Below are 12,399 nucleotides of genomic sequence, written 5' to 3'. Positions count from 1 at the left end.
CTGGGAGTTTCCCAGGAGCCCCAGGGAGGGGTCCCTGAGGCAAATGACATCAAGAATGAGACGTTCAAACCCTACAAACCACATCACACCCCAGCCCTCCCTGGGTCTGTAACCGTCAAGGTAAGACCTAGATAGAGCCTTCCTGAGGTGCACGGGCACTAGCTGTGCTCCAAATCGTACGAGTTCCCTTTGCGGCGCAACAGAAACGAATCGGACCTCGTATCTGTGAGGACGCAGGTTCGATCCCTGGCCTCGCTCCTTGCGTTAAGGATCCGACGTTGCCGTGAGCTGTGGTGTAGGTCGCAGATGCAGCTCAGATCCCACGTTGCTGTGGCTGTGCTGCAGGCCAGTGGTTACAGCTCTGATTGGACCCCTAGCCTGGGAACCTCCATATGCCACAGCACAGCCCTAAAAAGACACACACACACACACAAAATCGTAGAATTCCCTGACGTCAGGACAAATCCTAGGTAACTTTGCATTTGAGGAGAAGGTCCCCACAACGGCCAGGACTGGGGTTCTCATCACAGGGCTAGTAACTGGGGCATTCTCCACAGTCCCCTATAAATGACCCCATCCCACCTTCCCAGGGAAGCTGTTGGTACTGGGTTCTGGCAGAAAGGGACTAATTTACACAGGGTTTGTATTTTAATTCTCTGGGGTGCGGAAGACAATACGGCGGCCCCACAGCCACGGTTCTTCCACGAAGAGGATGAGGGCGGCAGGGAACATGAATCAAGACGGACAAGCTAGGAGTTCCCATCCTGGCTCATCGGTTAATGAATCTGACTAGCATCCATGAGGACGCAGGTTCGATCCCTGCCCTCACTCCACGGGTTAAGGATCGGGCGTTGCTGTGAGCTGCGGGGTAGGTCGCAGATGCAACTTGGATCTGGCGTTGCTGTGGCTGTGGTGTAGACTGGCAGCTGCTGCTGTGATTCAACCCCTAGCCTGGGAACCTCCATATGCCGCAGGTACGGCCCTAAAAAGCAAAAAAAAAAAAAAAAGATGAACAAGCTATAAGGTTTGTTCAGCCCTCGCGCTCTGCCAGGCAACCTGGAGAGACTTGCACGCACAGTCTGAGCTTCACCAAAATTGGAAAGCATAGCCCACCGTCTCCCCGCTTTATGTAACCGCCCCAAAGGGGCGTTGTTACGACCACACAAGCTCACACAACGAAACGCAGCAAGCCCTGGGACGGAAGCCCCCAGGTCAGACCCCAGGGGTCCGGCGGTGTCAGGCAGCCTCAGCCCCCTCTACGTGCTCCCTGCCAACCGGCTCCTTCCAGCGCTGGTTCCGAAGAAAGCACAGCTTCTGGGGGGCCGGGTGCCACAGCCAGGAAGCGGGGATGGAAGGACTCACCGTTCTCTTTGAAGCAGAGCTTCTTCTTCTGGTAGGCGATGAAGCTGGAGATGGCACCAGCCACGGCGACGACTACGGCGCCCACGATGCCAGGCACCACCCCGGGGGAGTCGCCTGTGGGAGCAAGCACAGGGCGCCGTGATGGGGGGACAGGTGGCATGCCCAGAGAGTCCACGAGGCAGGGGGCCGGCAGCCCTGCCCGGGGGCAGTGGATGGGGCTGACTGCGGAGATGCCAAAGGGGTCCCCTCCTGAGCCCCCTAGAGTCACACCGAGAAGGATGTTCATTTTGCTCCAGGCGTCATTTCCGTGCCAATAACCGGCTCCCCACCTCCTCGCCCGCCCTGAGACCAGCTCAGGGCTCCTCCCAGCTCAAAGCAGGCACTCCCGGGCAGAGTGGGAGGTGCCCAGCTGGAACCACTGGGAGGCCGTGAGACCTCAGGCAGTCAGATTCCCAGCTCTTCTAAGAAAATCAAAGCCACCGACGTCTTCGGTAAGTCTGTCCATCACGATGCCTTCCCCTGGACGTACTGTGATGGGATTTCCATCCGCTGTCCCCAATCCCCCAATTCCTGCACCTGTCCCACGGTGACAGCCGTTTTCATGGCAGGGCAGGTGCACCAGACATTCTGCCCCAGGCAGAAAACCCAAGGACGATGGGAGGGTTCATCATACGTGTCAGCTTGACTGGCTACGAAATCCCTAGGCATGGAGTTCCCTGGCAGCCCAGGGGTTAAGGACTCGGCATTGTCGCCGCCGTGGATGGTGTCTGATCCCTGACCTGGGAACTTCCGCCTGCCATGGGCATGGCCAAAAAAAAAAAGAGAACTGCCCACCCCCATTATTCTGGGTGTGTCCAGGTGGGGGTCTTCAGAAAAAGCTTAACCTCTGAAGCCATAGGTTGAGTGACGCAGGCTTCCGTACCCAGGATGGACACACATCGTCTAACCTGTGACGACCTGATGCGATTCTAAGGCACACTTTGCTCTCCGTGCAGAGGGGGGACACCCCCTTCCTGCCCTCGGACACGGATGCGCCCGGTCCTGGGGACTCTGGGCTCAGGCTGGATCTAACACCGTTGCTTCTGCTGCTTCTCAGTGTTTAGCACCGAGAGGGACCCACAGCAGCCACTGTGCCGAATCCCTGGTGGGCATGCAGCAGGGCGTGGCACGTCTCAACTTCCATGAGCACGGGAGCCAACTCCTTCTCGTAAATGACTTTCTCTGTACGTCCCTACAGCTGAGTGGTCCTTTCCCTGGAGCACTCGGAGGCACCGGCACGCTCCTTCTTAGGGCCCTTGGGGACAGTGACCGATCTTCAAAGGCAGGCTGCTGCATCGGCGCCCAGCTCTGAGCGTTTTAGAGGCAGGCGGTCACCTTGCTGCAGGCGCACCGCATCTTATGACACGGCACGGATGCTGCGTGGTTTGCACATCATCGGTTCGTGGTTCCCGGCCTCGGGCAAGTCCATGGGCGCTGTTTTTCCAGCTGCCCCTGCTCCCTGCTTGTCTCTGCTGCATTTTGGTCATTCTCACCACCCTCCAAGGTTCTGCATCATGATTCTGTTTGCGAAGGTTTCTGTGACCCGGGAGCTTCGATGTGCTACTATGACACAGGAAGGCTCAGGGGACGGGGAGCCTTTTGGGGCAGTAAAGAGTTCTGGTGTTTGATTTGGCCACAACCATGGCCTGTGAAAGTTCCGGAGCCTGGGATTGAACCTGCGCTGTAGCAGCAATCCAAGCCATTGCAGTGACCATGCAGGATCCTTAATCCACTGAGCCACAGGGGAACTGCAATGAAGTGCTGGGTTTTGTTTTTTGTTTTTTTTGGCTCTTTAGGTATATGGAAGTTCCCAGACTAGGGGTCGAATCAGAGCTGCAGCTGCCGGTCTACACCACAGCCACAGCAATGCCAGATCCAAGTCGCATCTGCAACCTGCACCACAGCTCGCAGATCCTTAACCCACTGAGTGAGGCCAGGGATCGAGCCTGCGTCCTCATGGATCCTCGTCAGGTTCCTAACCCACTCAGCCACAATGGGAGCTCCCTAAAGGGTTTTATAATGAAAGTATAGAATAGACGACAGCCTAGGGTCGGCATCACTTTTAGAGGCCCCTGAAAGGGTGTGTGACTCGCGTGACGGCTGTGGTCTGGGCCCCAACGCACAGCTTCGCCGAGGTCTGCCTGGGTTTCCTCTGGGGCCTCGCCGCCCAGAGACGGAGAACCCTGCTTGGCGCTGGCACCGTTCGGGTGACGCTGCAAGCGCTACATGGCAGGTCATGGCCACGGCGTCCGTCTTTCCGCAACAGCCCAGAGGAGCCACCCAGGACGTGACGAACCAGGCGCACATACCTTGCTCATTGTCGTCATGCCTCTGGCTTCCGCCCCCGCCGCCACCGCCGCCGCCACCGCCACCTCCTGCAACAGAGAACAAGGCTCAGTGATGCATTGTGTTGGGAATGGGAAGCGCACGTGACACCCAGGACCAGCGCCTCCGACCTTGGGGTACGAAGGTCATGAACAGAAACGTCGTGGGACTGAGCACGGATTGGGGGTCATTTCCCATGAGGGTGGCCCTGTCCACGGCCCAATGGGGGTGTCCTGGCGAGGTGGACGGTGCCACCTGGTTCGCGCCCATGAACTGAAAACCAGACCCAGCACCGGACGCATCCCTGCCCCCAGGTGGGCTCCGGCAGACCCAGGGAGACCCCTGCTGGCCTGGGGAGCCTGTCCCCAGCACTGGGCTCGCGGAGAAGTCCAGCGAGGGCCTTGGCGCCCACCTGAGAGCTGGAGCCCCCCCCTGCCCCCCTGCCCCCATGCCACAGCTACAGGTCATCCAAGGCACAACCCTGTGGACCCCTGGTCTTATCATGTTCGCATCGGGAGGTGCAAACACGAGCCCGACCCTGGGTATCGTCTTCACGCATGCTTCCCCCACAGCGAAGGTGCCATCCCACCACCCCGTCTGTTTTTTTTATGGCCACACCTGCAGCCTATGGAGGTTCCCGGGACCAACGACTGAATCTCAGCTGCAGCTGCAGGCCTACAGCGGCGGCCAGCCCCCGATCCTTTAACCCACTGCACTGGACCGGGGATTGAACCTGCACCTCCACAGCGACCCAAGCCACTGCAGTTGGGTTCTTAACCCACTGGGCCACAGCGGGAACTCCCACGGCCTCTGGTTTCCCCGCATGTAAGGGGAAAGGACGCCGGACGTGAAGTGTAAATCTGCACATTTATGATTGCACAGCCCAGGAATTCACCCCGGGGACTGTGAACTTGTCCGGGGGGCCTCTGGCCTTGCTGAATGTCAGCCAGTCACTCCGGGTGTCTCATTTTTTTTTTAGGGCCACACCTGCAGCCTATGGAGGTTCCCAGGCTAAGGGTCTCATTGGAGCTGCAGCTGCAGGTCTACACCACAGCCTCAGCAATGCCAGCTCTGAGCCACATCTGCAAACTACCCCAGTTCACGGTGATGCCAGAGCCTTACCCCACGGAGCGAGGCCAGGGATCGAACCTGAGTCCTCATGGATCCCAGTCAGATTCGTTTCCACGGCAGGACGACGGCCGGAACGCCCATCCTGGCGCGTCTTTTCTCGATACTCCCACGGGCCCTACGTGTTACCAGCTATGGAGCCACACCACCTGCTCTGCTCACAGCGAGGGCTGCATGTGACACGGCCATAGCGCCAGGGGACAGCCCGGTACATCCAGGGCGTAAGCCCACGTGACACTACATGAGACTAGAATCCTGCCTGTTACGCTCCAAGGTGGGGGGAGGCGGGGTCTGGACCTGCCCCTAGAGATATGGGTTTAAGTGAACATCCATGGGGCATTCCCGTTGTGGCTCAGTGAGTTAAGAACCCGACGAGGAACCACAAGGTTGCGGGTTCGATCCCTGGTCTCGCTCAGTGGGTTAAGGATCTGGTGCTGCCATGCGCTGTGGTGTAGGTCGCAGATGTGGCTCGGATCTGGTGTCCACGAGGCTGTGGTGTAGATTGGTGGCTGCAGCTCCGAGGCGACCCGTAGCCTGGGAACTTCCCTATACCTCAGGTGCGGCCTTAAAAAGGAACAAAGAGAGAAGGAAAAATCTGACTTTCCACTTGTCACTAACCCACGAGCATCATTGGGACAAGTCCCCGCCCTCTGTTGACTGCTCAGTTCATTAAATACCATGAAACAGCCACAGCAGGTGGCCCCTGGAGACGCAGGAGAGGCAGTCTTAGGGATGTGGGCGTCATGGACCCGCCCCAGGCCTCCATCACCTGCACAAGGCGGGGCTCACTCCCAGCACCCCAACCTCTGGAGGAGCAGGTCTGACAGTCCACACCCTGGACATACGGCCCAAGGCTAGACCTTCAAAAGAGAGCTCCGAACAGCTGAGGGTGACTGCCTGAGGGAGAAGACTTCCCAGGCTGCCAGGAACTCTGCAGAACCAGGGGACGGAAGCCTGGGGACACGGGAAGGAAGGAGACACATGGAAGGAAAGCTCACCTCCACCTGAATTGCTGTCAACAAGATCAGAATCCGAAAAGCCTCCTGGAAGGAAAAACACAGTCATCAGTCACATCGGAGCTGTCATCAAGGGAGCTCCGGTCGTGGCTCAGCTGTAACGAACCCGACGAGTCTCCGTGAGGACGCAGGTTCGATCCCTGGCCTCGTTCCCTGGGTTAAGGATCTGGCGTTGCCGGGAGCAGTGGTGTAGGTCACAGACGCGGCTCGGATCTGGCATTGCTGTGGCAGTGGTGTTTGCCGGCAGCTATGGCTCTGAGTCAACCCCTAGCCTGGGAACCTCCGTATACTGCAGGGTGTGACCCTAAAAAGACAAAAGAAAAAAAAAGAAGAGCAGTCATGAAGGAGGAACAGCAAGGTCCTGCTGTGCAGCACAGGGACCTCTCTCCAGTCTCTTGGGATGGACCAGGACGGAAGAGAACATGAGAAAAAGAACGTACATGGGTGCAGGACTTTGCCATAGCACAGAAATTGGCACACACTGTAAACCAACCATACTTTAATAATAATAAAAAAAGAAGGTGTGGTGCATACACGACAGAATATTACTCAGCCGTCAAAAAGAAGGACACCATGTAATTCGCAGCAACATGGATGCAACTCGAGATTCTCGTACTGAGCGAAGTCAGACAGAGAAGGACAAACACCACAGGAGCTCACTTCTATGCGGCATCTAAAATACGGCCCAAATGAACCATCTACAGAACAGAAAACAGACTCACAGACGCAGAGAACAGACTGTGGTTGCCAAGGGGGAGGGCGTGGGCTGGACGGGGAATTTGGGGCTGGTAGATGCAAACTAGGACACTGAGAATGGATGAGCCATGAGGTCCTGCTGTCCAGCACAGGGAACTCGATCCGGTCTCTTGGGATGGACCAGGATGGAAGAGAGTATGAGAAAAAGAATGTATGTATGTGTGTAACTGGGTCACTTTGCTGTGCTGCAAAAATTGGCACAGCATTGTATATCGACTATGCTTTAATTTTAAAATTAAATTTAGAAAAATAAACAGACTCATGGACGTAGAGAACAGACGTGTGGTTGCCAAGGGGGAAGGGGGAGGGAGTGGGCTGGACGGGGAGGTTGGGGTCCGTAGATGCCAACTAGGACACGGAGAATGGAGAAGCCATGAGGTCCTGCTGTGCAGCACAGGGAACTCTGTCCAGTCTCTTGGGACAGACCAGGATGGAAGAGAATATGAGAACGGGAATGGATATATGTTTGAGACTGGGTCACTTTGCTATACAGCAGAAATGGCCACAACATTATAAACCAACTCCACTTTAATTAAAAATTAAAAAAAACACTGTCAGGAGGGTCTTGGTATCTCTGGGTGAATGAAAACAGATCAGAATGAAAAGCAGCCTTGGGGGAGTTCCCTGGTGGATCAGAAGGTTAAGGATCTGGGATGGTCGCTACGGGGGCTCGGATCACTGCTGTGTTGCGGGTTTGAGCCCTGGCCAGGGCATTTCGACAAGCCACGGAAGGGCTTAAGGAAAAACAAAACAAAACAAAACAAAACAACACAGACCTGGGGGACCCCCGCCATGGTACTAGCTGTTCAAATACTCTCGCAGGACGACTGTCCCCTCTCCCTTCAAACTCCTCCTAAAGTTCGCCTTACTGCAAACGCTGCGACTACACCTGGAAAAGACGACACACGGGACATGGAAAGGACGTGGGCATCCTTTAGAGGCAACTAGATGAAACGGCCTTGGATTAGGACGCATCTGGCATCAAATCACTGCACTCACGGCTATCGCGTCACGCTCCCCACCGTGGCTGTGACATGTTTGCAGGATTCAGGACCTGATGTGTCCGCCTGATGACCGACGCTGGGCAGCGGGGAGTCAGAAAGTGTGAGACGAATGGATATTTCCTTTGATTTATGCTGCTTCTTTTTCGTGTAAGGGCCACACCTGCGGCATATGGAGGTTCCCAGGCGAGGGGTCACATCGGAGCTGTGGCTGCGGGTCTACACCACAGCCACCACCATGCAGGATCTGAGCCGCGTCTGCAACCCACACCACACAGCTCGCGGCAACGCCAGATCCTTAACCCACGGATCGAGGCCAGGAATCGAACCTGCATCCCCATGGATCCTAATCGGGCTGGTTACTGCTGAGCCACGAAGGGAACTCCAACATAATTAGGTTTAAAAATTTTTTAAATGTGATTTCTTTTGGGAAAAGGTGACTCTCTTTAGCAGGAACGCCAAGTGCCTGGTCTGTTCTGTCCAACTAGATGCCATGCCAGGTTTTCTTGCCAAGGCAACGTGACACAAATACAAGCAAAGGGCCAACAAGAGGAAGCAGAAGAAACCTTAAGTCGCCCGGAAATGAAATCCACTGTTTTCTCAGAAAAGCTAAGGAACAAAAAAAACGGTGAACGTGAATGCCTTTCTCACTCAAGGCTCATGAGGAAAACTGCATGAAACGCGTTTCTGTATCCCCGAAATCACCAGAAAAGTGATGCACGCGCAGCGTCGTCCCAGCACAAACACAAACGAGGGAGAAAGTCATTTAGAAACACATTTCGAGAAATAATAAGGAGAAAGGGGCACGCGGAGAGCGGAAGGGAGGAAAAAGCTCCCGTGTGCAAAGAAATCGATTTACACTCGGAGCCCATTCAAATGGCAACACAGAGAGGGTTGGATGGTCCCCAAGCGGGGAGACACAGGAAAGAGATTTGCAGTTAAAAGGAACAAAGCACGTGGCCACGAAAAAGCAGGGAACCCACAAAAGCACAAACGGTGTCCTGGAGAACAGAGGGAACGTCATGCTTGTCCAAAAATACTGTCGGGAAAAGGAACGCTGTTAAAACCACTGCTGGAGCAGTTCCCCGTGTGGCTCAGCAGTAATGAACCGGACTAGGCTCCACGAGGATGAGGCTCTGATCCCACACCCTACGCGGTGCATTAAGCATCTGGCGTGGCTGTGGCTCTGGTGTAGGCCAGCAGGTGCAGCTCGGATGCGACCCCTAGCCTTGGAGCTTCCCTGTGCCACAGGGGCAGCCCTGAAAAGACCAAAAATAAAGGAATAAATCGATGTAAAAGGCCACAGAGAAAAACCACGCAAACGATCCCCGTGGCAGGAGAGGAGCATCCTTCTCCTTTTCCTGGGTGACAACTGAAACAAATCCATAAACACACAAAAAAGCCCACTCGACATCTGAACGTGCCGCAGCCATGCGATGCAGAAACCGTGCTCGTGAAACTATGAGACGAGCCTGACATGTTCCAGGAAAGAAGGCACGAAGCCTTTTACAAAACGGCTTGTCCCGTCAGGCACAGAGACCTATATTCAAGGCCCTGTGATAAACCATAATCAAAAACGCTATTTCCACAGAACACTGAAGACGCATAAAACGGAATCACTCTGCTGCACAGCAGAACTTAACAGAACCTTGGAAATCAACGCCAATTTAAAGAAAGCTGAACAGAACAACGTATATCCCCTCTAGCAGAAAAAATCAAAACCTGAAAAAATGTTTTAAAATGAAACATACAAAAAGTTTAACAACAGCTTCTCTAGCGGAAAAGCACAAAAAGCTGGTATTTTTTTTCTCCATACTGATTCTATATGTTTTCACTGGTACTTGTGTAGGTTTTTATGAAAACTCAGGAAGCAAGATCCCCAACCTCAAAATCAAATCGAAACCAGACACGTCTCTGGGGGACACGGTTTCCCACGGCTGGAAACGTGGCATCACAGAAAGTTCGGAGGCAAATCGTGCCCAGTCTGGAAGGGTCTCCCCTCAGCTGACACGGAAACCACTGCAGCTTAGGGTGAGGGCGAGGGCTAGAAGTTAGGGTTAGCGTTAGGCCCAGGGTTTTGAAAAACCTCTGAAAAACACCCAAGGACCCACAGAGGCTGCAGCACTTACCTGAAGAGCCAGGCTGGTTCGGCTTAGGTTTGGGTTTGGGTGGATTGGGTGGTACTGGGTCATCTGTCAAAGAGAAGAAAGGCCATGATGAGCCCTTGGCTGTCAAGAAAACAAAACTTTCCTGCTCTACAGCCCGGGGACCTCTATCCCGTCTCCTGGGAGAGACCACGACGGAAGACAGCATGGGAAAAAGAATGGCTTTCTATGCAGGACGGGGTTCCCGGGCTGTGCCGCAGAAACTGGCACAACACTGGCAATCAACGCTACTCAAAATCCATTAACGGGGGTTGCCAAGGGGGAGGGGGAGGGACCGGGGGGTGGCTGGGGAGCTTGGGGTTCAGAGATGCACACGATTGCCTCTGGAGTGGATGAGCCATGAGATCCTGCTGGGTCACACTGGGAACTCTGTCTAGTCACTTATGACGGAGACTCATCACGGGAGAAAAAAGACTGTGCACAGGTATGTGTAGCTGGGTCACCGTGCTGCACAGTAGGAAAAAAAAATAATGTATTGGGGAAAAAACAATAAAAAAAAAAACAAAGATGTATCACCTTTGGCTTAAAAATAAATAAAAAACAAAAACCAAGCCAAAAAAAAAAAAAACCCAAAACATTAAAACAAACAAACCAAGCCAAAAAGAAAACCCCCAAAGAAAACAAAGCATGCACGGATTTACAGATGGTTTAGTCCTGAAAAACCAAGGCATCTCCCTTGTCACGGCAGGGAATTCCTGGACACACAGCCCCCTGTGGGTCTTTCTCCATCACCATCCAGCTGCACTACCGAACTTTGTGTGCTTCCAGGGGAAAACGAAGCAGACCGACCTGCGACAGAGCAGGCGGGAACTGCGTGTGGCATTTCACGGCTTGAGCTGTCTGAGAAGTTTCCACAGGGCAGCCACAGACCCTTCAACCCAGGAGGGAAGCCCTTCCGAGGGTGGGGCCTCGAGGGAGCCCCCCAGAGGCCCCGTGCCCATGAGGGCAGCCCCAGCTAGGGTATCCACTGACTCTTCTGTCCCCCCAAAGACTGGGCGAGTTTGAAAACACACGGAGGCGTGGCGCTCCCACGGTGGCTCAAAGATCAGGAATCCGACGAGGATCCGAAACAGAAAACCATAAAACAGCAAAAGGTAAAAGAGGGGCTACTTAACGTTTTCCTCCGCCACCGAGAGCGTCTTCCAAATTGAAGCCATCATCTAAAGGAAAGCAGATGGTTAACAGAAAAGTCGGGAACGAAAGGAACAAAAGAAAAGACAGCCCCAACCACGGAGGAAAGACTCCAGGGCCTGTCCCCTCAAGGCCTTTCCCGATGATCAGCCTGACGGCGGTCTCGCCCCCAAACCTAAATTCCCGACCATGCTGACCTCACTCTGCTCTCCGCCGAAAAGGATGAAAGTCAGGACGAAACGCCCCAGCTACAAGGAATTTAGAAATCGCAGCCACCTGGATGGACCCGGAAATTCTCATACTGGAGTTCCCCACGTGGCCCCGTGGGTTAAGAACCCAACGCGTATCCGCAAGGACGTGGGTTCCACCCCTGGCCTCGCTGCGCGGGTTAAGGATCTGGCATTGCGGTGAGCTGCGGTGCAGGTCACAGATGCAGCTCGGATCTGGTGTAGGCTGGCAGCTGTAGCTCCAATGGGACCCCTAGCCTGGGAACCTCCATATGCCAAGGGTGTGGCCCTAAGAAAGAAGGAAGGAAGGAAGGAAAGAAGAGAAAGAAAGAAAGAAAGAAAGAAGGAAGGAAGGAAGGAAGGAAGGAAGGAAGGAAGGAAGGAAGGAAGGAAGGAAGGAAGGAAAGAAAGAAAGAAAGAAAGAAAGAAAGAAAGAAAGAAAGAAAGAAAGAAAGAAAGAAAAAGAAAGAAAAGAAAGAAAAAGAAAGAGAAAGAAAGAAAAAAGACAGACAAATGAAAAAGAACTCGAATTTTCAAGTTCCAGCTCCACCTCGGAGGCCTGTCTACCCACTTAGTACAAGGTACAAGCCCTCAGAAAACACGAGTGGGACGTACCCAGGGCGCCAGGACGGCAGGAATTCAGGGGCTCCATAAAGACGGACCCAGCCTCCTGAACGGCACCTGCACATGTCAACCTGGCTCACACCCGGGTCTGAACAAGGCTGTGCCTCTACTCCTCCTAAGGTGCCGTCCTGGACCAGAGCTGGCACCTTTTTTTTTGCAAATCTGCAATAACAGCTATGTGACTTTGGGCATCGATTTGAGTCCGGGGGCCCACCCACCAACGGACCTGACCTTTGGACAACCCCATGATCAGTCTCTGCCTCCTGACTTTGCTCTTTTGCTTTTCAGGGCTGCACCTGCAGCACATGGAGGTTCCCAGGCGAGGGGTCACATCGGAGCTGCAGCTGCCAGTCCACACCCCAGCTCATGGCAGCACCAGATCCTTAACCCACTGAGCGAGGCCAGGGATCGAATCCGCATCCTCACGGATACTAGTTGGGTCCTTAACCTGCTGAGCCACAGCGGGAACTCCTCTGCTTCCCGACTGTCATTGGCTGGAAGGATCCCTGGTACTAACTGGTATGCACATCCCAGCAGCTGAGGTTGGACTTTGCTCATGGGTTATACGAGGGTCCAGCCCCGAAAACTGTCTCTCCCAAGAAACGAATATCCCAAAGCAGGAGGA

General features: G+C 54.3%; 1 long non-coding RNA gene across 8 annotated transcripts in view; it reads right to left on the bottom strand.

Annotated features, from left to right (window-relative positions):
* LOC100624156 (CD99 antigen) overlaps window positions 1-12,399 on the bottom strand; it is a 37,947-nt gene that overhangs the window by 9,366 nt on the left and 16,182 nt on the right. For 2 of the 8 annotated variants that reach the window (XR_014836190.1, XR_014836189.1), the window contains exons 4-8: window positions 10,908-10,952; window positions 7,984-9,819; window positions 5,853-6,015; window positions 3,711-3,776; window positions 1,363-1,476 (exon numbers count right to left, since the gene is read on the bottom strand). This is a non-coding gene — a long non-coding RNA (CD99 antigen). Of the gene's footprint in view, window positions 1-378; window positions 1,477-3,710; window positions 3,777-5,852; window positions 6,037-7,983; window positions 9,820-10,907; window positions 10,953-12,399 lie in introns of all 8 variants that reach the window. The other 6 variants (XR_014836191.1, XR_014836188.1, XR_002340897.2 and 3 more) reach the window with 4 other exon arrangements.

Source organism: Sus scrofa, chromosome Y (genome assembly GCF_054392235.1).
Source record: "Sus scrofa isolate SSC_HxYL_T2T_F1_AM1 chromosome Y, Sscrofa_HxYL_maternal_Yorkshire_Landrace_v2.0, whole genome shotgun sequence".
Classification (NCBI taxonomy): domain Eukaryota; kingdom Metazoa; phylum Chordata; class Mammalia; order Artiodactyla; family Suidae; genus Sus; species Sus scrofa.
Note: the sequence above shows the minus strand (reverse complement) of the source record. Positions and strands in the feature narration are given on the sequence as shown.